This window comes from Musca autumnalis, unplaced genomic scaffold (assembly GCF_047663935.1).
Source record: "Musca autumnalis isolate F117 unplaced genomic scaffold, ASM4766393v1 scaffold_5, whole genome shotgun sequence".
Classification (NCBI taxonomy): Eukaryota; Metazoa; Arthropoda; class Insecta; order Diptera; family Muscidae; genus Musca; species Musca autumnalis.
This window is the reverse complement of record NW_027412088.1, coordinates 208,639,103-208,664,274: the sequence shown is the minus strand read 5'-3', so window position 1 is coordinate 208,664,274 and position 25,172 is coordinate 208,639,103. Positions and strand designations below refer to the sequence as shown.

The 25,172-nt window shown below is 34.4% G+C and overlaps 1 protein-coding gene across 5 annotated transcripts in view; it reads right to left on the bottom strand.

The window, feature by feature from the left end:
• Positions 1–25,172, bottom strand: part of Fili (Fish-lips) — a 157,964-nt gene that overhangs the window by 42,006 nt on the left and 90,786 nt on the right. For all 5 annotated transcript variants that reach the window (XM_073988717.1, XM_073988716.1, XM_073988718.1 and 2 more), the window contains one exon: positions 6,278–6,313. The gene's annotated coding sequence lies outside the window, so the exon portion shown is untranslated. The remainder of the gene's footprint in view (positions 1–6,277; positions 6,314–25,172) is intronic.

The following is a 25,172-nucleotide window of genomic DNA, read 5'->3' as shown; positions in this document are numbered from 1 at the left end:
CGACCTTTTTTTAATTCATATTTTTAAAATGCCATCGTTTCTTTGCTCAATCCATTCGTTTTCGAGCTAGATTGGACACCACATGCTTTTTTAGTGTCGGAAAACTGTTCAAAAATATTCAACAAAAGTATTTACCAAAATTAGATGCCTATATGCCTTTTCACATAACAAGAGGACTGTTAAAAAAGCCTGGTAGTTTTCTTTAAACAAATAAAAAAGAACATATATGTATGAGTATGAGTAACAAAATATTGTCTTTATAATAAAATTCCTTTATAATGTAGTAATTCTTCGTCCCCAGCAGCTACGTTCTAGACCATTAGACTGTAGTCATATAAAGCCTCTGGTGCGTATAAGTCATGTTAATAATATTTTTAGTAAATTAATTCAACCTGACCTTAAACATCTTTTGCTTTATAAAAAGAAGTGGTCAAATTCCACCAAAAAGCTGTCTTTTATGACAAAGGATAATTTTAATAATTGGCAAACATAATTTATGCTAGTCTGAAAACATTAATGCTATTTTTAAAATTCATTGAATCCCACTTTTGTTAAAAAAAAACAATTCCTTTTTTTGTACAAAATAAAATAATTTTTAAATTAAAAAGGTTGACAGAAAAGGACACAATAATACTTCAACTCTTGACATACGTCTGAAAAAAAATCCTGAAGTTTTTATTTCATTGCATTAACATTTTCTCTCCGTTTCCCTTCCTGCCTCCTCCACATCCCCACTCAAACCTTACACAATTGAGACGCAAATTGCTGGCCCCGAAAAAAATTTACATTTAAATCAAATTAATGTTAATCTTAATATCTTCATGGTGATGGTTTGTGTCCCCACTGTAACAAGATTTATGCATTATGTGAATTACACCGTGGCGTTGTGTCTTTACATTTCATCCTTTGTGTGATTTATTTCATAATTTATGTTTTCCTCTTCAGCTTCCAGGCTCCAATCCCGGTTCATTCATATTGCGCTCCAGACTTCCACATTTAACCCTATTCCCAAAACTGTTGGCGTTTTTTTCCTGCCCTCATGTACTCGAGTTTTTGTATTTTGCATTTTCTGAGCACCTACTCATTCATATCAAATGACATTTTTGGCCTCAGGCCGTATGTCGGATGTTCGCTTAAATTTGTTTTCATTTCTTTTTTCTCTCTCATCTCGACTGTTTTATTCCCAGGGACCGCAGGGAAAATTCACTGCTCCCAACACTTAACATGACAAATAAACCGAGTGAGAGAGTGTTATCATGATTTACAACATTAATGAAAATAAAACATCCAAAAAGCGCTATAAAAAGTAGTGTTTAAATGCCTTTAATATGTTCTTTGGTGTATTTTTTTCGCCGACAGAGCTCTGGAAATATCTTTAAGCATTTACATAATTTCTTAGTTGTTGTAGTTTTTCTTTCATGAAATTGCATTACTGCATACTGTAAAGTAAGGTAAGCTAAAGTTCGTTATTAAAAGATCCAGAGAGCAAAAGTTACAAACAGACATTTGCTAGAATGATAGTCAGCCAAGGGACATTGTTGAAATGCTGTAGGTGGGTAGAGGGGAAGATGAGTGAATTTCACATCTTAAAAGACTTTGTGTTATGTTGTATTTTTTATTTTTGTAGTTGTTTGTCTGTGTGTCTGTCTTTCTGTCGTAAGGTGATTTGATGATTAAAGCGCCATTAAAGCTGTCACTCTGTTTGCTATTAAACGCCTGCCCCCTTGACGTTGAAGTAAAACATGTTTATGCAAAAACAACACAAACAATCAGCTGAGTGAAAAATGTGCCACCTATGATAAGTGTGTGGATTGGAAATTCAATAAAATATTTTATTTCTGAAAGATATTTGGAAAAACTGATTTTTTTATTTTTTTCCTAAAAAATATATGTTAAAATTAAAAATTATAAAAAGCACTAGCAACTAAATCCTTTAAAATTACCCTCAGCATAATGTTGGCGACATTTCAAAACTTCTCTACAAGTATGGTCTTAAGACAAGCCATTCGGATTCGTCTATGAAATGTTGGTCCCATATCATTGAGCGGGGTGCACTCACTAGTATGAGAGAAGTCTCCCTTGTACTATTGGCGATGTTTGTGTGAATTCTTTAAATTCGAGAAAAATATTTATCCCAATTATAGAATAAATATTTTTCTCGAATTTAAGGAATTCACACAAACATCGCCGATAGGACAAGGGAGACTTCTCTCATACTAGTGAGTGCACCCCGCTCAATGATAATAATAATAATAATTGTTCCACAAACATCCCATACGGGACAAGGGAGACTTCTCTCATATCAATGAGTGCACCCCGATTCATATTAGCTCAATGATATGGGACCTACTGTTTATCGCCGAGTCCGAACGGCGTGTCTTAAGACACCACTTTGTAGCTGAAATACTCAGGAAATGTCGCCAACATTACTGAGGGGTATTTTGCCACCGTTGAAAATTTTGATGTTGACTGGCCGGGGAATCGAACCCACGACCTTCAGCGTGCAAGGCGGGTGTGCATACCATTGCACCACGGTGGCACCCAATGATATGGGACCAACATTTCATAGACGAATTATTGCACTTAAAAACATTTGTATTTTGGCAACCCACTTGTCTGGCTAGGGTCGACTTTTATTTGGAAACCATATCTATCATTAGAGAGAGAGAGGGAGGGAGATAAGTTGTCCCAGAATATGTTAAATCCCTACTCTGCAATTCAAGTCTATTGTCGATCGTACTAATAATTGCTGATCGATTTTACATACATGACATGGCACTTTTTTGCTGGGACATTTTCTTATCGTGGAGTCCAAACTACCATTTTTTAATTTCCTTTCCTTGTTGAATTACATTTCTTAAATTTCTTTTTTACAACAGGTCTCTAATTCTTGTCTTTCCTTGTCCCTACTCTATTCCAGGTTATTTTGTTTCTTCTTCCTCATAGCATCTTAAACCTAAATCGGATGTCATTTCAAATCAAAATTTTCATATCAAACATAGAAAACTGCATGATTCCCATTTCCTTACATTATTTACCCTACCTCCAATGACACTTGGTCTTGTTATAATGGATGATGGCACAACTCAAACTCTTAATTTTCACCGCTTGAAGATTTTCTACTTTACATTTGATGCGATAGTTTTTATTAAAATTACAAGACATCCTTTACCCCTTCCGCTCCCTCTACCCAGCAAATTTCTTTGAGTCGTAGATGTGTGAAGCCAAAGCTTTTTACATTATTACTACTTCTTCTTCCCATCACAGCTCAAATACACATCACATCATGTTAGAGCTTCTTTCTTGTCTCAAAAATGATGTTCATCATCATGATGCTGCTTTTGCCGCTGCTTCTAATGGCGATGATGAAGTTTTATCTAAACACTTTGCATACGGTTTTGTACCTACTTACCACAGACGTCATTAAAATGTCAAAATGATAAGTTTGTTTACGACCGCCAGCTAGAGTTTATTTGACTGTCGACTGAATCTCGTTCAGGTAAATGTTCAGGCGGACAGCTATGAAGTATGGAAGTGGAAGACAATTGACACATAGCCATGAGTGAGTGTGCCAACCACCACTGCTGCCAGACATCAATCATTTTGCGAAAAAGGTTTCCTGATACAGTCTTAAAAATGTGGAAACATTGATGAGACACATACACCACATCTGCTGATGATCGCTGCTGCCATGCTAATAATGTTGGGGCGTAATATAACATTTTTGGGGTTTGATTTTACCTCCATAAAAAGGGTAAATTTACGAGTACAGAAAAAAAGTTATGCCTTTTGCCTCTTATCAAAGGCAGGGCATCTCTATTTATGCCAAACAAAAATATTAAACATTTTTACGAGCATATTTTCGCTCATTTGCTAAAACAATGAAACAAGTTATGAACTGGCAGGCACCACCTCCAATGGCAGTGGGCGGCTGGTTGGCATCATAAAACCAGAGGCTACCATGGCTTTTCTAGCTTTTGCTTTTAATAGGATACCATTAGCTTGTTTGGTTTTTGGCTAAAAGAACTCATCAAAAGCTCTAAAACATTGAGAGGTGGTTATGTCGTAAATATGATACTCAAAGGTAGCAGAGCCAAGAATATTTTTGTATACACCACCCGGGATATTTTTATGTTGTTATAAAAGTGATTTTTATGATATTTTTAAAATTTTATTGAGATATATTCGAATATTTTGGCCATGCTAAACATTCGACAGCTTGTTTAGCTAGGCACACGTTGTTGGAAAAAGCTGCAGGAAGCCAGAAATATTAACGTATTATGAATGATGATAGAACATGTTTAATAGCTCCATATATTTAATCAACGGAATGGTGTAATGAAGAATGAAGAATTTCTTTATGACCGAATAAAAACACTTTGTTTTTCCTCAATAAAAACAGATAAATCAATATGTAAATATTGAAAAGTATGGCTGGTATGATTTGAAATATGAGAAATGTTAAGATGCCTATAAAGTTTGTTCTGTGGTAAATGTGTTACTCAGACTGTGGGAAAAGTGGGAATTCCTGTATGCCTGTGAATGAATATTTTAATGAAATACAATCGAATTTCTTTATAACAAACATCTCTATAACTTGTAATTCTCTGTAACGAAGTACAAATATGAGCCCTCCTACAAAATAGTTACTTGATAATGAATTTTCTCTATAACCTAGTATTTATTGGTTTTCAGTATATAGTACGTTATAGGGAAGTTCGAATGATGTGTTTTAGGGACACAATCATATACACATTGGCTTAAAACCATGAGTTTGAAAGTATGAAAAGATAACTAACCCTATATTTAGAGGTGGTTAAATTCCTCAGTGTTGTGTTAGCTACATTTCCTCAATATATCGTACTAACCAAGGCTTTCGGGCTCGGAGAATAGGATATCATTTTGCTTAAAAATTGCAGTACTTATTGAACAGCGAGAGACACCACCTCTCTCTCTGTTTTGTGGGAATAATTTTGTATATGCCACATAAATGGCTTTAGTCGATGTTTTAATAACTTTTACTTTAAAGCCTAGGAAACTGAGCCCCTGTAAATAATTATATTGCGATTTATAACTTTCTTAAAATGGAGATGTTTTGTGACCACTAGGAACCTCAACTGTCAAATTGCAGGCAATCCGGTGTAAAATTTTTGCTAAAATCCTCAAAATACCGAAAATCGGGAGGTACCGCTATATGGGGGCTATACCAAAACATGCACCTATGTTGACAGTATTTGGTGGAGATGTTTTGTGACCACTAGGAACCTCAACTTTCAAATTACAGGCAGTCCGGCGTACATTTTTTGCTAAAATCCTCAAAATACCGAAAATCTGGAGGTACCGCCATATGGGGTCTATACCAAAACATGCACCTATGTTGACAGTTTTTGATGGAGATGTTTTATGACCACTAGGAACCTCAACTGTAAAATTGCAGGCAGTTCGGTGTAAAATGTTTGCTAAACTTGTCAAAATACCGAAAATCGGAAGGTACCGCTTTATGGGGGCTATACCAAAACATGGACCAATGTTGATATTTTTTGTGGATATTTTTTTGTGACCACTAGGAACATCAGCTGTCCAAATACAGGCAGTTAGGTTTAAAATTTTTGCTAAAATCCTCAAAATACCGAAAATCGGGAGGTACCGCTATATGGGGGCTATACCAAAACATAGAACTATCTTGACGATTGTTAGTAGAGATATTTTGTGACCACTAGGAACCTTAACTGCCAAATTACAGGCAGTTCGGTCAAAAATGTAGCTAAAATCCCAAAAATACCGAAAATCGGGAGGTACCGCTATATGGGGGCTGTACCAAAACATTGACCTATGTTGACAATTTTTTGTGGATATGTTCTGTGGCCACTAGGAACCTCAACTGTCAAATTACAGGCAGTTCGGTCAAAAATTGTAGCTAAAATCACCATAATACCGAAAATCGGGAGGTACTGTTATATGGGGCCTATACCAAAAAGTGGTCCGATATAGCCCATCTTCGAACTTGACCAGCCTATGGAAAAAAGACACTAGGGTGCAAAAATGTAGCGCTGTAGCTCAATTATTGCGAACGCTAGAGTGATTACAACAGACGGACATGTCTAGATCGTCTTAGAATGTTATCCTGATCATGAATATATATACTTTATATGGTCGCAAATGATTAGTTCGATGTGTTACAAACAGAAAAACAAACTTAATGTACCCTCCATACTATGGGGGAGGGTATAAAAATTACAGATTAATTTTTACCTAAGCTTTTACTTGTCTTACTTACCGTTCTAAATATTTGCTTAACGATATCTTCAAAAATCTGCAAAGAAAAGAAAAATTGAATTTTAATAATTTTTTTTAAAATATAATTACTTCAAAACCATAAGTTATTATTTGCTTAGAAATTATTCCTTTAGCTTTAGACACCTTTGCATTTTCCCCAAAACAAATCACAAAAAGGGAGAACAAACACTAAATCCAATAAAACCGTCAAATCATTTAACTTTGCCATTTATCCAATAAATGTCTTGGGGTCTTATCTCAATTTAAACATCTGAATTACGAAATTGCTTCAACCACCCAGCCAGGATGCCCGACCATTCAGTGAAAGAGAAAACAATAACAATAATCAACCTCATCAAATCCACCAGTGAAATCCTGGTGTCCATGATTCTTAATAGAATACCCCAAACAAGCAACAACACGGCAGACCGACATCATTACCAATACCACAGACGAAAATAAAAATGGGATTCTGGTCTGTTAAATAGAATGTAAAGCCACCTAAATGTGTCTGTCTAACTGTCTTTACCTTCATTCGACAGTCCATTTGGTTGGTCTGTCGTCCATTTGTGTGTCTGCAAGGTAGTTTAATTTTTCGTTTTCACCCGTTTTTTTGTGCTCGTGGCTGAATCCTTGAATATTATTTGAAAATTATTGTCTGATTTCTTTTCGTGGAAAAAGTGCCGGCTTACCTTTGTTGTAGTTAACGGCAGCAGCCAGCACCTTATTGTTAGGCTGACACAGATGTCTGACGCTGGGTGGCTTTCAAAGGGATTTTCTCAGGAAATCATTGGCAACTCAGGGCCATAGAGGTAAAATACACGACAATCTATGCAAACGAAAGGAATCAGCAAAAGTTGTCTGCTTTATTATTGTATTTCGTCCCGGCCGCATTTCACTTTTTCGTTAAGTCTCTTGGTTTTATTGGGTCGAGTGGTGGATCCTTGTCCTTGCTTCTACGTTTATGCATTTTACCAAGATTTTATTAAAACTCAATATCACAGGGGAAACAAAAAGTTCAATTCATTGGGAAGCGGGCAAATGAATGAAACGACATACATGTTTGCCAACAAATGAATGGCGTATTGAACAACAACCATAGGCAGCAGGCAAAAAGCCAGAAAGCCATCCAGACAGATTGGCAGAAACTTGGTAAATTGTGTGGTTTTGATTTGAACATTTGGGATTTACTTGTTTATTCGCCTCGCTGGCTGACTGGCTGACAGACATACTAGACGAAATGTCTGTGTGTTGCTGCTCATAGAATAAATACAGTGTTTGGATTTTTGGACTTTCCCTTTTCTTGGTCTCTTTCCCAAGGTTTGTTGAAATAACAGAATATGAATGTTGATTTGATGATCAACTATGGAGGTTGGTTAGGTGAGAGGTAGAATAGTGATTACAGGAAAAAATGATTTTTATCAACCAACACCCTTATCCTTGGATTATGCCGTTGTTTTTTTCTGCTTCAATTGTTCGCCGGATGGGGAAATTACTTTTGTTCCACACATAGGCCACCACAGAGATACAAAACTTTCTATCCAAACAAACAGAACGGCCAAAAAGTTATTAGTGGTTAACAACAAAAGCGAAATCGAAACAAAGGCAATTATTGGCGTTTTTCTTGTTATTGTTTTGTTTTTTGTTCAATACAATAGGGAAACCGGAATTGTTAGGGATCGAGAATGAAACTGGGGGAGTTTGAGAAAGAGAGTGAAATTGTTCAAAGTTAAATTTAAACAAGCTAACAAATAGACAGCAATTATGTGCTACACAATATCAAAAGGATTTTAATAGAAACTTTATAATAGCTGTGTTCCAGAACTAAAAAGTTTTTAAAATTTTTACGACTTTTACACATTTTACTCGAAAAAGCGTTCCCGTACACAAAAAAGTTGTAAAATGTTCACTTCTCTTTAAACAAAAATGGCGCTGAATGACGCTCTCTTTAAAAACTTTTTACACGACAAATTTGGGCGAGTAAAAAAATAGTAACATGGTTGCCGGCGTCTGATTGGCTGATACGCCGACTTTGACATTTGTTCCAGTTTTTTTTTGACGTATTTTCCGTTCCCGAACTTTTTGAAAAAACTTTTTTGTGACAACAATTTTTCTCTCTTTCTCTCTTTAACGAGTTTTACTATTAAAAAGTACGGGAACGAAGCTAATAATTGTTCCACAAACATCCCATAAGGGACAAGGGAGACTTCTCTAGAAACTCTATTTTTTTATACACAATGGCAATGAAAAGTAGGTATATTTTTTCGTATGAAAGCGGAGAATAAAATATCCTCATTCTACTCTTCGGCAAACTGCCGATTTGTAACGTTTAAATTAATTTATAGCTAAATTAAATAAATAAATACATTGAAATATCCGGGAATATATCGAACTCTGCCAGAAATCTCCAAGAGTTACCCGGCACGTAGCTTGAATATATGTATGCATATAATAGGGTTACGCGATAATTAACTGACTGATCATCAATAACAGGCAAATTAACTGAAATTAATGATTCTAAGTTTTTGAAATTGTACTAGATAGTAATGTCAAAGATAGGCTTGAAATTTTGAAGTCAAATCTGTAAAACCATCGTTGATAGCTTCAATAACGTCCTTGTAAATTCCCAGATTTATGTTGTTGTGTAGCTCCATCTATTCCTATGTCATAGCACTAATGTGATGGCATTTATGCGGGAAAAATGTATTGGTTAGTATGCTCTTAGGCGGAATATTTAAATATTAATAAATGTACCAATAGAATGTATGTGTTGGCACATGACAATTTTAGTGATGATTAACACCTTAATGATAATTTGATTGTTCTCTTTTTAACTTCTTATTATTTTTTACTCATCATTAGTTTAGGAAGTTTCTGGTTTCAGTGAAAACGCACATCCAAACTGGTCCCAACTATCATGGTAGAATATCGGACCTATCATGCCAGCAAGCCTCCCATCTTAGGAGACCATACTTACAGGGAATCCATTAAAAATTATGACAAAATTGTGTTTATTGAATTTACATGGATTTGCAATTATTTGAATAGTCAGCCTAAACGTATGCAACATATTAAAGATTTTTCAGGTAATTTTACTCAAAAAAGTATCAAATTTGAGATGTAGATGGCCTAATAGTAATTCTAAAGCGGGGATAGGCGCTATATTTTCTTTTGCTCCTTTAGGAGCGGTCGCTGTGTATGTGTATGGCTTTAGGCGCGTTAAAATATTATAAGGATGCTAAAAATAGGAGAGAGGTAGGTTTACATTTTTCCTATCTAAAGGTATTTTGAAACGTATATCAGCTTTACTGCAGTAGAAGGCAGCCTCACTAGTGATACCAAAGATATATAATACAATAAGATGGGACATTTCCATTGCTACTATACATCGACAGATGGCGCTGGTGGTGTAACATAATGCGATGTTACAATATTGTGACATGAATTATGTTATATTTAACATAGTTCACATTGGTGTAAGCTTTTGTTTCTGTTAATTGTCTGTTATACATAAACGCCCTCTGTACTTGAATATTAAAATTTAACTCCATTGTGCATGATGTCCAATCTTTACCAATGTATGTCATTGGTGATACACAGTAAAAAGCAATAGTCGGGTTTTCGATTATTCGGTTTTGGTGAAAAACATAAACTTTTTTTTGGTTATTCGATTATTTAAGAGTGGTCTAAAAGTCGACTTTCGATTATTCGTTAACAGACGAAAACCGGTTATAATCGACCGTTGTGTTTGATACGATCCCTGATGTATATAAAAGTGCCATCGCCATAATCAGTGAAAACTGACAATGTGTACTACACTTTAGACATTTTACGACTAATAATCGATTAATTAATTAACCGAAATCGACTTTACGTATCCCTACACCCCACGCAAACTTTTGCAGACGATGGAATCTTCCCAAAAACGAATCAATTGGTCTTTCTTTCTGTACCCTTCGATAGCGCTGGCATTAACATAAATTAAATATAAGAAATATATTCTTAGTTGAAAGAAATTACTTTCTCAAAATATTACCTACGAATTACTATCTTAAATTTGTAAAAGCGTCGATATTTTCAATCTGTCGAAAACTTTTGTTTATCCTGTATTTCATTTAGATGGAAAATTTTAACACTTTATGCTGCCTGTTGCAAAGGGGGAGTTCCGAAAGAGTTTATACATTTTTAACAAGCAATAAATATTGAATTATTTTTGTGAAATTCAATACTTCTTCTTTCTCACCATCTATGCCACATTCAACCACATAAACTTCTACAAATAGCAAGCAAACTAGAAAAAATGCAAACTTCCATCCGCATCGACACCCAAGATGAGCAACAAAAAATGGCTTCGGAAAAAAGTTTAACATGAAACGGAAAAAGTTTATTTAGCACCAATTTCAAAACCATAGAATAAAGTGAAATGAAGCTGTAGAAACGTTTTGAACAGTGGAACCTATATAAAAATACTCAGAGATAAAAAAGAAAATTTAATATTTGAAGAAATGCTATTTGGAAGGAAGGCTTTCTTATAAAATCTTAAGGAATACAGATAAAAAATTGATACTTGAATTTGCAAAGTAACATTGTAAATCCCCATTCTATTGTATATTCATTTTATTTTTGTCACACTGTATTGACATCAATGAATATATAGCTGTCTAAGTGGCTCATGTATTTGTATCAAGAGATACATTTAAACAAACGAACCAAAAACTTAGACTCTACAAACACCCGCAAAAAACCTCGATACATGGAAGTGCAAGCGTCATCAATTGGGAAACTATCGTTGAGGTTTTTTGCAAATATCAATTTTTCCTAAAGAGTGTTTAGTTTCACACTAAACACTAAAAAAAAGACTTCCATATGTGATATAAAGTTTAGTATGTATTGCAAAATAGATAAACATTAGGGATGTTAAATAACACAAATAAGGACATACTTTAAATGTCAGAATTTAGTTTCCTTAAAGGTGAATATATGAAATTTTTTATTATGGGAATCGAGTCTTTTTACAGAAAAGCAGTTATAGTAGGCGGAAGTTTTGTTGACAGGCATTTAATCCACTTAAAAATCTGGGAGCTGAACGTATTCTCCCTGGTCAGTGAATAAGTAATACTTTGTGAATGCTGAGATGTTCATTATATTGTTTCTTAAGATATACTCTTGTTTTCTAGAGAATCAAATTTAATTAAAAAAAATATTTCCTCTCAACTGGCATCCCTAAAGACACAAATATTCTCCACTCAACATCCATGCATACGGATTTTGTCTATAAATGTGACAACATTTGACTTCTGTCCTTTGGTGTAATATAACTTTAGTTCATGTTTAAAGTTTTTTTTTCTTGCACTTCACTACACTTTAACACTTCCTGCGACACACTTCCCCCTCCCACCTTCAGCCAAATGTCAATATTGTGTTGCCTTGTTCTTTTGAGTTTCATCGTTTTTGAGTTCATAAGCAATATGTCACATCTATATTGAGTTGCAATTTGCACTTGCACATCTTTCAATACGTTTTGTCGAGGGAAAAAGAAGAAAAAAAGCGACGACGAAAGGAAATTGCAGGAAAGTAAGCGAAAATTGAGATCATAGATTTTGGTAGTATGTGATTCGTTTTTGTAATATTGTACATTTTCCAGCACAACACTTACGACAAGTGACAATATTGTTGAGGGAAAAAAGCAATTGTAATTTTTTATTGACATGGAATTTGAAATGAAGAATTAAATTGTAAAATCAGTTTTCTTTAAAAACAGTAGATAGAAAAATGTCTATTGTTAGCTACTGCAAGAGGAAGAAAATAAAAACATTAAATTTATTATCCTGAAACTACAAACATTCCTCAATGTCCTATTAGTATGCTGCCCTCCAGATTGTCCTTTGTTATCTTACCATACAATCTTTTTCTCTCATCCATTATAAAATTTGTTAAGCTTGTCCAATTTTTATTTAAATTTTTCTTTTTAACTCAGACAATATTGCAAATATAAAATTTATAGAGCGGAAAATTACTTTAAGGACACGCATATACACATATAGGTCACACTTTCAAACACACATACACATCCAAACACAATACAAGACAGAAAAAGTCAAGTGAAGTCAACACACCAAAGCAAGACCTTTTGTTGTGGTAGAACTTTAAAAAATGTGTAACAGCAACAGAGAAATTGAAAATCATTGTCCTTTCTCCTGCCTTTTGTTGCTGCTGAGAAAAGACACCCAATGTCTCCCTATATAAAAATAGTGAAACCTTGCTTTTAACACGGCCAACAATGCCAGATTAAATAATACGAAGAATCTTTAAAGGAAGCAACAACTCGACCCTGTTAAATCCGCCATCACCACAACTGAGATAAAGATTGTGTTGCAATGGTAGATAGAGAGAGGGAGAGAGAGGAGGAGGATATGCAGAATGTGAGGATACTGCCACAAACACTCAGTCAACCACCACACATTTATATATACACACAAACAATAGTTCAAAGCGTTACAAATACAAACAAGGACATGTCTTGATAACGAGATATAGCTAAACGAGTACAAAGGAATTCCCCCGTAACATAGATACCAATAGTTAGATACCAATATTCTTTCAAAGCCAAAGCGTCAATACATAATCATGCACTGAGAGAAAACAAACGATTTTGCTCGGAAACCGTAAGTCCTGTCGAAATGGGACTAAAGAAAATGTTGTAGCAGTGAAAATTCTCTACAACATTTTCTTTATGTTATAAAACACATACCACAATTATAATAAGTCGTATTCTGTTATAGTTTGGAATTAGGGAACAGATACCGGTTAACCTAAAATTAAAAGTGATGATTGAATTTCAAGGAGGAGCTTATGGCATTAACTTTTAATGTGAAATTGATATTTTTAATGCCAATTTGGAGGCTTGTTTTGCGTTTTCAAATCCATCCGATAGTAAAAGAAAACATATAATAATAGCCCATAGTTTAATAACTTTAGATACACACTCATTTTGACTAGGCCTTATATCGACCCCGATTATCCTAAATTAGAAAGCATTCAGCCATTAAACCTCTAGGCCGCTTTTCTTGAATCTCTTGGTAAGAAGTTCACAAAAACTAAGCCATATCTCGCCCCTTTGCAACAATATGAGCTTTTACGCAAGATCCTAGATTCTGTAGTTTTATCGGTAGTTGAGAATGCTGCATTCAGTAGCTAAAACATACGTAGAAGAAACATATGATTCTGACGTTTATTATGGCATGTTTGAAATAACTTTTTTATTATTGAATTTGCAAAAAAACAAAGTAATTTTTTTGAAATTTTGCCTTTTAGGGCGAAGATCATTTTTAATGATTTTTTATTAATTTTCTCGAACCTCGAGTCCTTGGCTTTCCTTTTTCACTTGCAAATAATTTCCGATCATCAAGCTTAACTCTAAACGAGAAAATTAATTAAAAATCATTAAAAATTATCTTCGCCCTAAAAGGCAAAATTTCAAAAAAATAAAAACAGTCTGAGCCCGGCTGGGATTTGAACCCACGTCCTTGAAAACATATAAAAAAATGTTGTCATGGCGTGTTAGCGTTCAAAGCCAAAACTCATAACTTCAAAGGCAGCGCAAAAAAGCGTTTGTCGTGAAGAAAATACATTTCAGCGGCCAAATATCCGCGTAAATGTATAAAACACATTTGCATTTTAAATATGAAAAGTTCTAGGACAGAGAAGCCATTACATAGTCGATACTTCCGAAGATCTGCTTTACCACCAGTGAAACCAGGTAACGTAATTTGGTGACTATGTGGATTCGAGTCCTTGGCTTTCCTTTTACACTTGCAAATAATTTCCGATCATCAAGCTTAACTCTAAACGAGAAAATTAATAAAAGGTAATTTATCTTAACACAGTTCTAAGCTTAATCTAGTTTTAATCTGTTTTTAAATCATAGTTCTACGGTTAAAATTAACATATTCCGCCTTGAAGTATGCTCATAAAATTATTTTTTTGAATAAATCATTCAAATATTAATTTTAATTTTGAGGTATAGATGGCTTCATAAAAATAATACTAAAAAATGTCCACGAACATCTTTAGAGATAAGGAGAGACTTTGCATGTAAAAAAGAGTGCTATCGGATTATGTTTATGAGGCAATGATATTATACCTACAAATGACAAGTCAAACATAGAGATGCTTTACATGACTGCAATGATCACGAAATGTACGCCAAACCTCGAAAATCTCGTCATAGTGAGTCTTTATAAAATCCGATTCTAGTCGTTAGGCCTGGATTTTATGGTCAGTCACTGTCCTAATCTAATTCTTTGATGTATCACTTAGTGATGTATCAAATCGATTCCGATGCCTACTTTTACCGATAATATGTAACAAAGACCATTGAATTTTCAAAATGGTACATAGGTAATCAATAAAGCTAGATCTAGTTTCAGTTTGCTAGCCTAACATTCCTGCTAAAATATTTATTTCAGTAGATCGCACAAAAATATGGTTATCATTTTATTTTTCTTTCAGACAACTCTCAAAATAATGTTAATCTTGAAATATAGATGGCGGTATAACAACTATTTCTATCAAAAACAGCGATAGGCGCATTTTATTTTGCATACTTTAGGGAGCGATTATTGCGTGAGTGCATTGTTGTTCAATTATTTAAATTGAGTGTGTGGGGGCAGAAACATTCTCTGAGAGCTCATGTGCTTATCACAATTCTATTGACTCACCGCATAGCCAGTGGGGAGGATTTAAGTGTTAATTTTTTAGACATGTTTTGTATATTTTACTCGCCAACCTTAAAATTTTGTCCTTTGGGCTCCCTTTCCCGAAATGGTGTCGAGAGGCATTTCTGACAACGTCCCTGTATTGACCGATACTAATCTTTACGCAAAATATCAAAATAAAATAGTGCAGAAGCGAAATGTTTTGCTAATTTTACTGTTACTATTTTAAGATATAGTTGTCGCTTTCCTTACTGTTGTAGATCAGTTGTAAAGACCTTACATGTTTAAAAGGGTGACCTATTGAATTTCATCTCAGTGTACTCCACATTCCGTTCTTTACCTTTTTAACAAGCTAAAGAAAAATAGAAGAATATTTAGCTTTAAGTTGCTACAATTGAAATTGTTTTGTCCAAAAGTTTTTGCAACGTTCTGGGCTAGGTAAGTAAAGTCGAATTTGACTCTAAATCTTTGTGCAAAAAAAAGTAGCATTTATTTTCCAGAAACTAAAATAAGCGTTAAAATGCCACTTCAATACGTAATACCATTTCTTTAACTCTCCTCACCATTATTGCTTGGTGTATCAACTTGCAAGGATAAACACACCGGAAAAAGTTTTCTCCTATAAGTTTTCATAGCGTTTAATAAGATAAACATCTTGTGGAGTAGTGAAACCATGAAAAACCATTCTCCACAAAGTAAAACTTCTGGTGGCTAAGGAACCGAAGAAACAACAACATCAACAAAATGTAGAGAATAGTTTTTTTCCTCCCAGACAAATAAATTCAAAGTCAATACGCTATTGATCAGGTAGTTGATGACGATGATGATGTTGACAATAAAAAAGCCAATTAAAACTCTACACAAACAAATATAAATCCTTCTGAGCAGCCATAACAAAGTTCTGGAATGGGAAGTTTCCCAAATTTATTGCCACCAAAAATTGCATTTTTAGTACAAATTGTGCTTTATTGCGTGCAGGGTTTCTTTTTCATCTGGTTACTTTACATTTATCTTCAGGTAATTGAAAACTTGTTTAAGTTTTACGGTGTCTGTGCTTACTACTGAAAAAACTTTTGGCACTTTTTGTTGCTACTTTATTTTAGGGGGAATAGAGAAGAAAAATAAAAGAAAAATTGCATAGTTTATGATTAACGTTGTTGTAATTTGTTTGTTGTTTTCTTTTTTCTGTGTCTGCCACCAATGTCCATCGGTATGGCAATAACTATCACTTAAAATGCTAATGACAATGTCATTAGAGTTGTGAATTTTTAATAGTTTTATTTCACAGTTCTGCAATGTCAAATTCTAGCGCCTTACTCTACTCCCATGAAGGAGAACTGAGAAAAAAAAACCCAACGAAACATTTAAAAAACGCTGTCTCATAACAATGGCTGGTTATTTTTTTTTTTTTTTTATCGTTCGTTCCCACGCCACTCACACCCGCCCCTGCCGACCGAGGGGGCCACCTCCCCTTACGTAGGGAGCACGTACACACCATGGACCGGTCAATGGCGGGTTAGTTGGGGATAAAACTACCGGCTACAAATTATATCAGCCGATATAAAAATTTAATTACAAACAAAATTACAACAACATAATTTAATTAGGGAAATTAATATGTATTTACATTAAAGGCTCTTTAGGCTGAATACTACTGGTTCCGCTGAGGGAGATGTAGTTTGCCGTTAAACAGAGCTCAATTTTTTAGAATGAACGACGGTGATACATATAAATTAAAAATAGTTTCTGCTCATTAGCTGTGTTCTACTGTTCCGCAGAGGGAGTTGTAGATATACATATGCTGAGCTGAAGGGTTCCTAACAGGCACAAGTAGTTTACAGAGCAATAGATTCTAAACTAAGTTACTAAAAATGTTAATACTACATTAAAGAGGATTGGCAACCTGCTTGTTTATACATTATGAATGCAGTATTAATTTTTTTAAAGTATGTAATGGTTTAGTTAAAGGTATCGTATTATAGATGTTATTGTATATATCACACAATGAACGTAATGGGTTATTATCTTCATAATTAGTTTTCACAGTAGGCAAATTAATTGGCAAGAAATTACGGGTTATACGTGAAGGAACATTAAATCTTATTTCTCCTATCAAGTACGGACAGTCAATTAAGCCGCGTAACAGTTTAATAAAAAATAGCGCTCTTAGTGTAAATCTTCTTTTTTCAAGAGTAGGAAGATCAATTAACATTAAACGGCTTTCATAAGGTGGGAGTAGCGCGGTCGTGTCCCAGTGCAGACCACGCAAGGCAAACAGTAGGAATTGGATTTGAACCGACTCAATCTTATCAGAGTATAATTTGTAATAAGGGCTCCATAGAATGCAACCATATTCCAGAACTGGGCGGACGAGGCTAACAAACAAACGTTTCGTAACGTATGGGTCATCAAATTCTTTAGACCAACGTTTTATAAAACCCAATAACGATTTAGCTTTATTAACACAAGAATCAATGTGCAAATTGAAGCGCAATTTATGATCTAATAAAACACCTAGATCTAGGAAAGAGTCAACATTTTCCAATTGATGTGAACCAATATAATAATTGGAGAAAAACGGAAGTGATCTAGATAAGGAAAATTTTTTACACTTTTTGAGGTTCAAAGTCATCCCATTTGCGTAACACCAATTAGTAAGAGAGTGCAGATCATATTGTAGATATATTGAATTACTTAATGAATTCAGTTGAAAGAATAGCTTTACATCATCAGCATACATTAAAATTTTGCAGTAACGTATAGCTGAGGGAAGATCGTTAATATATAGTACAAATAAAAGTGGGCCCAGGTGGCTACCTTGCGGCACACCGGAAGAAACGAACAGGTCCTTGGAAAATGACTCGTTAAATAAAACTTTTTGGGTGCGTCCTCTTAAATAAGAGGAAATCCAATTCAATAAAGATTGTGGAAATCCCATGATATCAAGTTTATAAAGCAAATGTTTATGCACTACGGTATCAAAGGCTTTACTAAAATCGGTATAAATAACGTCTGTCTGTTGTTTATAAGAGAACCCTTTATAGACATGAGTTACAAACTCCATGAGATTAGTAATTGTAGATCTGCCTTTCATAAATCCATGCTGAAAAGGTGAAATTATAGATTTAACAAAGTGAGATAGTCTTCGAGAAACTAAAAGTTCAAAAAGTTTTGGGATAGCACTAAGTTTTGCTATACACCTATAATTTTCAACAAAGCATCTATTACCAGATTTGTGTAGTGGAATAATGAAGCTAGATCTCCAGAAAGTTGGAAAGTAACCATTATTTAAGGAATAATTAAAGATTTTTGTAAGAGGTTGATAAATTTCATTAGCGCAAGATTTAAGAATATAAGTAGGAACACCATCTGGACCGGGTATGTTTGAAGAACGAAGCGACTTTAAGCCAACAAGGACTTCATCTTCAGACAATACAATATGAGGTAAATGATTCAGCTTGTCAATACTATAGTTATATTGTTCATTTAGAATTTTAGAAGAGTAGGAAGACTGAAAGAAGTCGGCAAACATATTAGAGATTTCGGATTCATCCGAAGATTCTCTGCTACCAAATTTCATACAGCTTGGGAAATTATTAGCCTTTCTTTTAGAATTAACAAATTTAAAGAAGCTTTTCGGGTTATTTTTGAAATTCCTACTCATTTTATCCAGATAATGCCGATAAAAATAAGAATTGGCAGAATTATATTTATTTCGGGCTACAATATAGCTAGAGTAATTCACTGCGGAGTTAATTTTTTTAAATTTTTTGAAGCATCTACTTTTTATGTTACGCAACCTCCTTAACGTTGATGTGAACCAAGGAGGGCCATGATCAGAAACTTTTGTCATATACGGAGTTGTTTTAGCGAAGGCAGAGTTAAGTTGATTATAGAAATTAGAAACGCTTAAATCAATCGTATCATTAATAACAAATCTTGTACTTAATAAAATTGATTTTAGCCGATTAATATCTGTTTTTCCAAAATTAAATTTAGGATTAATATTTTTTTTAGACCTAGGGGTCGGTCTAGAAATTTGTAGTTGAAGGTTAACTGAAAGTGTAGGATGGTAAACATCTTCTGGCAATACGATAGGTAGACATCTATTCAATGCAACATTGAGTGTAGATGAAAAGACTAGATCTAAAGCCCGATCCTTTATGTTTAAAACATTGTTAACTTGGTAAAGACATTGACTAAAAATTAAATCCCAAAAATCGTCAATTCCATTGCTAGTTGCAGGTATAAAATCTATTCTATTGTCCCCAGGGACCCATGAGATATGAGGAAGATTAAAATCACCCATACAAATTAATTCGGAGGTAGTAGACATTAAAGACGAAACACTTTGAATTAAATTGGCATGTCTTAGATAAATGTCATTGCCCGAGTTTGGTGCAATATAAGAAACAGTTACAAAGATTATATTCCCAAGGTAATTCAGTTTTACACAAAGAAACTCGTCATAAGTTGTCACTGGTATTACAACTAATTCAGATGAAATAGAATTGTGAACTGCAATTAAAACACCACCACCAACCTTGTTTAATCTATCTTTCCTATAAACTTGAAAATTTTCGCAAAAGATTTCAGTATCACTTATTTCAGGCTTTAACCATGTTTCAGTAAACACTACGACTTTATAATCACAATAAAAACTTTTTAAATATAAGCTACTGAGTTTAGTTTTCAAACCTCTAACATTTTGATATAAAAATGGCAATGACTCTAGTTTTTTGGAAGAACAATCGGATTTATCGGAGTAGGTCTTTCCTTGTAGATGAATTCTTTCACTGTAAGTCCCTCGGGCCAAAACTCGCTATCAACTATGGTAAGGAATAAATCATTTGGAACCACGATCCTAAAAGATGAGATATCTCTTGGTTGAGGCGGATTAAATTTAAATACCTTTAAATCATTATCATTTGAAATATTAATTCTAGATTTGACATAATTACGAATATGATCAGTTGAAGTATTAGGATGTAGTCGGGATACAGAAACAGTTTTCCGCGGCGCAACTACAATTAGTTGATCTAAGGGTAACGATGGAGGTTCTGGAGCTGAAGGCTCATGGATAACAACAGAAGGTATAGGTGGATTACTTTGCAGAACCGAAGGTGAAGGATTCTCAGCTGGAGTAGGTAAATTGGTTATAGGTTTATTGATGACCGGAATAATGGTATTTGTTTTATTGGTAGGAATAAGAGCCAAGGATGAAGAAGACTCAGGAAGAGTGCTAGCTACTGATGAGTTTTCAGATGACTGGGCAATTGGAGTGATAGGAGGAGCTGAAGTAGCAATCGGGGAATTTAAAGCAATCAGATTTTCAGAGGTGGAAATGGTATTACTGGCTGATGATTTTTTCCTTTTCGGAGAATCAACCGAGTAATCAAAACTATTTAACATTTTTTCTATTTTTTCCAAATTGTTAAAAAGGGGATTGAATTTCTTTTTTAATTTAGAGACTTCTAATTTAGTTTCTTTAAAAAGACGAACGAAATTTATTTCTTTATCTCTACAGTCAGGGCACGACCAACGTAATCCCATGGATCTATCAGTAATATAATCAAATTGTTTACCATTAAACCCAGCACATTTAAAATGGGCATGGTTATCACATATCCAACAGGTAATCAATCTCTCAGAAAAATTTCTAATACTGCATTCCCTATATAAACAAGCCATGGTGATAATTAATAATATGCCTGAAAGTATGCTACGGTATATATAGGTTAAATAATTATAGTTTGAAAATCACTGAAAATTAATATTACGGCCTAAAAGTATGCTATGAATGGTTTCAATAAAGAAAATCTATCAAAAAGAAGGAAAAATAAAACAAAAGAATGAAATGTCAGAACGACAGAAGTAAACACAAAGCACTACAAAGATAGAGTAATGAAAATTCACAACTTTATTTCAAGCACTAGTGTTTTAAAAAGCACTGATTTTAAAATATTTCACTGAAATTCGATGAAGTAACAAATGATTAGTATAGTTATCACTATTAACACTTTATTAAACACCGAAAAACTATTGAAATTAATTATTTTTTTAATCGATATAAGAGCTCGCCAAAAACACTTGCACACAAGCAGAGATGCCAGACTTTTATCATCACCAAAAAATCTCTCACGATTATTACCACACTTAAAGTACAGAAAACTTTTGCCGTGATGGTATCTAGAGGTGTGTGCGTGTGTTTGCGTTTTAGAAAAAAGGTATCCTTTCATGGTTAAGCTACTATCACAACATAAGATTGTGTTGACGATGATGATGGCAACGCAACTAATTTTGTTGCTGATGCAAAAAACGGATGACTGCTGATAAGAAGAAGTTGAGGTAATAAAAGTTTGCCTCTAAACTTAAATAGCTGAAACTTAAAAGGGTGTGTCCATTGTCCTTTTTTTATCAAGAAAAAGTAAAGATTGTTCACAAGGTGTTTAGGGAATTTAACTAGAATTTTAAAGCACCAATGGATTGACTGGGTCCCTTAAGATAAATAATCAAGAATTAGGGGATTTTAATTAAGAATAATAATCTAGAATAAAGAAGAATTATTTTGAATGAATTTTTAAGTGATAACCAAACTTTATCTGCAAAAAATCTTAAACTTTTTTAATTTTCTTTCGGTGACTCTTTTCAAGGTTCGCACAACCAACAACAATTTGCCATGCAATTTCAATCATGCAAAACGGAAGATATTCCTATTAACTATGTATTTCCAACTATACCTTACCCTAACCAAACACACATATCTTCTTCCATACATATATTATCATCAAAGATAGCCAATACAACATAAAGGTATACAAATTTGTCTCGCATTAATCCGTCTTTGCTACAAAGCTCGCAAAAAACTGCTACAGCGTTTCTTTTTTATCTTTACCTCTAACCAAAGAAGGGAACCAAAGAAACTACAGCCACAACAACAAGACTACAAATACCCAACCAATCAAAAGAAGTAGGAAATTACATCCATGTCAAAATATTTAAAGTAGAAAGAGAGGATTATAATAAAAATGATTAGATAGATTGCAGTTTGTTGTATACATGTATGGGTTGGGGATACCGGCAACCTTTTTTTTTGTTTCGGAGCTTTATTCTAGTGGCTCTACTCGATGGCTCCTTGCATATCTTTGAAAAACATCAAATGTTACTTTATTTTCATAGTTCAAGCATAGCAAGCAAATGATGCGAATTGTATAGCCTAAAAGGAAATCCTCATCATAATGTTTGGTGTTTCTTTTTTTGCTTCTTTGTTGCTATGGTAGGGTAGAGATGTGAGAGAATGAAACCATTTAATCGCAACCGTATTGCATTGTGTATTTCGTTATCTTTAGTTTTTTTCCTCATCTCGTTGGTAAAACTACTTTTCTTAGTAGATTTTGGACAATGTTTTCCTCACAAATATAGGGATGACGTATGCAGATTGAAGAATAAGTATGGGTAGAGATGCCAAAAAACGGGGAAACGGAGAATTCTAATATGGATCAATTCCTTCTATGCACTGAGGAGGTTACATCCATTGTAGCAGGTGATTGAGGACGTCATCTACATTAGACTGAGGTCACCATCTGCCTTAGTTTAGCTGACTAAAGATCTCACCTGCTTTGAAATATTTGACTGAGAACGTCATGTTGTTCGGAGTAGATGGCTGTGAGCGTCATTCACATTAAGAATGTGGCTAAGGCATTAAGAAAGTGACTCGGGAGCATATGGATTAAAACGCCATCTACTTCTGAAGACATTATCTATTAACTGCGGACGCCATCTATATCAAGGAAGATGACTAAGAACGTCAACTACTTACGAGTAGATGATCATCTGCTATAGATTAGGTAACTGATTTGAAATAGATGACTGAAGATGACGCCCAAAGATGTGCAATTGGACAAGATTGGACATCATGCACAATGTAGTTAAATTTTAATATTCAAGTATAGAGGGCGTTTATGTATAACAGACAATTAACATAACCCAACAAAAACAAAAGCGCACACCAATGTAAACTATGTTAAATATAACATAATTTCATGTCACAATATTGTAACATCTCATTATGTTAGACCACCAGCACCATATGCCGATGTATAGTAGGAATGCAAATGTCCTATATTATTGTATTATAAATCTTTGTGACGTTATATATTTCGGAGTAGGTTGCGGAGTATGACATTTACCTTAGAGAATGTGGCTGAGAACGGCATCTGTTTTTTAAAATAGGTGACTGACGACACCATCTACTTTAGAGTAGATACCCGAGGTCGTCATATCTTGATTGGTGACCATCAACTTCAGGGTAAATACTTAGAACATCGAATTCTTTAAAAATATAGGACTGAGACCATTTTCGTCAGATTAGGTAACTAAGGACATTATATGTTTTACAGTAGAATAATGATGACGCGATATATTTTAGTTTTTATATTCTTGGTCATATACATAAATGACTGAGGAAGTCTTTTGCTTCAGCTTATATGGCCGAGGACGTCTTCCCTTGATTGCGGTCGCCATCTACTTAAGGATAGAATTTTTGAACGCCTAATACTTTAAGAGTAGATGACATACAACGTCATACACTTTAGATAGTATTGCTGAAGAAGGAATCTAGTTTTACGTTTATGGAGTAGATTGCGAGGACGTTATCTCTAGACTGCAGATTCCATTTACTACAGGATGGATGGCTTAGAACGTCAAATACTTTAGATGACTAAAGACGACATATATTTAGATTCGATGATTAAGGACGTCATATAGTTTTGAGTAGATGTAATCTCTTGACTGCAAACGCCATCTATTTTAAAAATGAAAGTGCGCCGAGAGTATGCTTCACCAAAAACAAGAACAAATTGGGAGCATATCCAAATCAACGAATCAGTTCAATCAGTACAAGTGTACAGTACAAGTGCCCTTGGAGTACATCTTTTTCACTTATGAATTTTACAAGAGAGCGCGCAGTTAGGATGCACTCCATTTTTCTTCTACAGCACACAGCAAGGATGCACTCCATTTTCGATCCAAATCACGGCATTTGATGCAGTGTTTTGAATTGAATTTAAATGCAGTCTAAAGATGCTATAAAAATGCAAGCCATTGCAAAATTTCCCAAAATAAATAAAGTACATTTTTTATTTGTGGAAAACAAGAATGTTAACTTTATTACATTAACTCAATGGTATGCACACCCGCCTTGCACGCAGAAGATCGGTGGTTCGATTCCCCGGCCAGGCAACATCAAACATTTTTCAGTAATGTTGGCGACATTTCCTGAGTATTTCAGCCTTGAAAAACTTCTCCACAAGTGGTGTCTTATGACACGCCGTTCGGACTCGGCGATAAACAGTAGGTCCCATGTCATTGAGCTAAATATGAATCGGGGTGCACTCATTGATATGAGAGAAGTCTCCCTTGTCCCGTATGGGATGTTGTGGAACAATGCTTGTTTTATGTTTTGTTTATAAAAAATTCTCCATTAAATTTAATCGTGACTGAGTTTACTTCCTCTGCTCAGCATTTTATTACACCGCAATTGATTTTGCTTCATCATCCAAATGCTTTTAAATTTTCCTGCTACTCCAGTTTAGATTTCCAAAAATAACTTGCGTCTCGTGAATTACAGCAATGTTCGCAACCTTAGTTTGTATTTCTTTATTTTTTAAAACTAATTCTTTGAATTTTAGGCACTCCTTCTTGTGTTCAGAAAAAAGACTGCGACATCTTTTTTGGGATCAAAAAATTGGCTTGCTTGGCTAGGGATCTTTAAGCGAGTGCTTCTAAAATGTATCGAACGGAGTGCATTTTTATAACTCCGGGTGGACTGCATCGAAAGATGTATTGAAATCATAACTCTGCATTGCACTACTTCCAAACTTTTTTGCTGGGGAGTAAATTTGATGTGTACAGTCTTTTTTGCTTGATATTGCCATATTTTTACAAAATGTAACATTTATTTTAAATGACAGATGTAATCTGTGGTAATGCTTACTTTTTTTCCTACTTTTTTTAAAGTAAGGTATAACAAAAATTGTCTTTAAAGACAAGATGTAAGAACGAGCCTTAGAACGTTGAACACATTAGAGTAGATATTGAGTTCAGCATCCGTCAGTTTGAAAACTTTCTTCTTTCTTTCATCTACTTTAGAGAATATTATTCTGAGATGTCATGCACTTT